General features: G+C 32.9%; 1 long non-coding RNA gene across 2 annotated transcripts; it reads right to left on the bottom strand.

Annotated features, from left to right (window-relative positions):
• Positions 1-155: 155 nt before the first annotated feature.
• LOC111399476 lies at positions 156-832 on the bottom strand. 2 transcript variants are annotated; one of them, XR_002703676.1, is made up of 3 exons: positions 703-832; positions 561-622; positions 156-467 (listed from the first exon to the last, which is right to left on the bottom strand). It is a non-coding gene; the product is annotated as an uncharacterized LOC111399476 (long non-coding RNA). The 2 variants fall into 2 exon arrangements; XR_002703675.1 differs by having other exon boundaries at positions 561-832.
• Between the last annotated feature and the right edge of the window lie 6 nt (positions 833-838).

Raw genomic sequence — 838 nt, 5'->3', positions numbered from 1 at the left:
TTTTTTTTTTTTTTTACCAAATAATGGAGCAGGTAGCATCTGTTAACCCCTCTCTCTAACTTCACTTTAAATTTCAGAAGATATATTATTCTTTATTTTTTTAGATATATTTCGTGATACAAACCAATTAATAATATAAATAAAGAAAACAGCTCTGAAAAATTCATCTGGATCAAATAGAAAAATATTTGACTCCTCTCACCGGGTTAGCATGATATGAATTCACAATATTTTCATCAAGAAGTGTCAACAAAGATCTATTAAACTCATTCTGCTCAACCATTTCCAATAGCTACATTGCATACATACCAGCGTCGAGTGACCAAATGAAAATCAGGAAACATAATACTATGATGTAACGAGCTAAGAAAAGTATCATACAATAGTCTTGACATTATCTGATGTCAAAATTTTCGTTAAGTTCTTCCTCGCGCTTACGAGTTCATCTTGCATTTTATCATAGGCTTCTGCAGAGAATGACATAGATAGGTTGGGGTCTTATAGAGTACAAATTGTAATAGAAATGTTTTGGCTGAAAAGTTTAGGGTGTTTGACAAAACCTATTCCTTTGCTGCAGAGCCTTTTGGAGTGCTTCCAGTTCTGTCAATCTGTCTTCCATTTCCTACAAACAAAATCATTGTAGATGCTTGCTTCTTCTCATTCATCTCACAAAAACCAAATCAAAAAATTATAAAGACAAACCTGAGTCTTTAATACGGCAAACCTTAGTTTCCCTAGTTCACCTTTCAGGTGCGAGAAAAATTCCTCATTCAATCTGCATAGTTCTTTTGTAATGATGTTATAGAATGATATCCATCCCTCATTATGTACAAAAACA

Source organism: Olea europaea, chromosome 9 (genome assembly GCF_002742605.1).
Source record: "Olea europaea var. sylvestris chromosome 9, O_europaea_v1, whole genome shotgun sequence".
Classification (NCBI taxonomy): domain Eukaryota; kingdom Viridiplantae; phylum Streptophyta; class Magnoliopsida; order Lamiales; family Oleaceae; genus Olea; species Olea europaea.
Note: the sequence above shows the minus strand (reverse complement) of the source record. Positions and strands in the feature narration are given on the sequence as shown.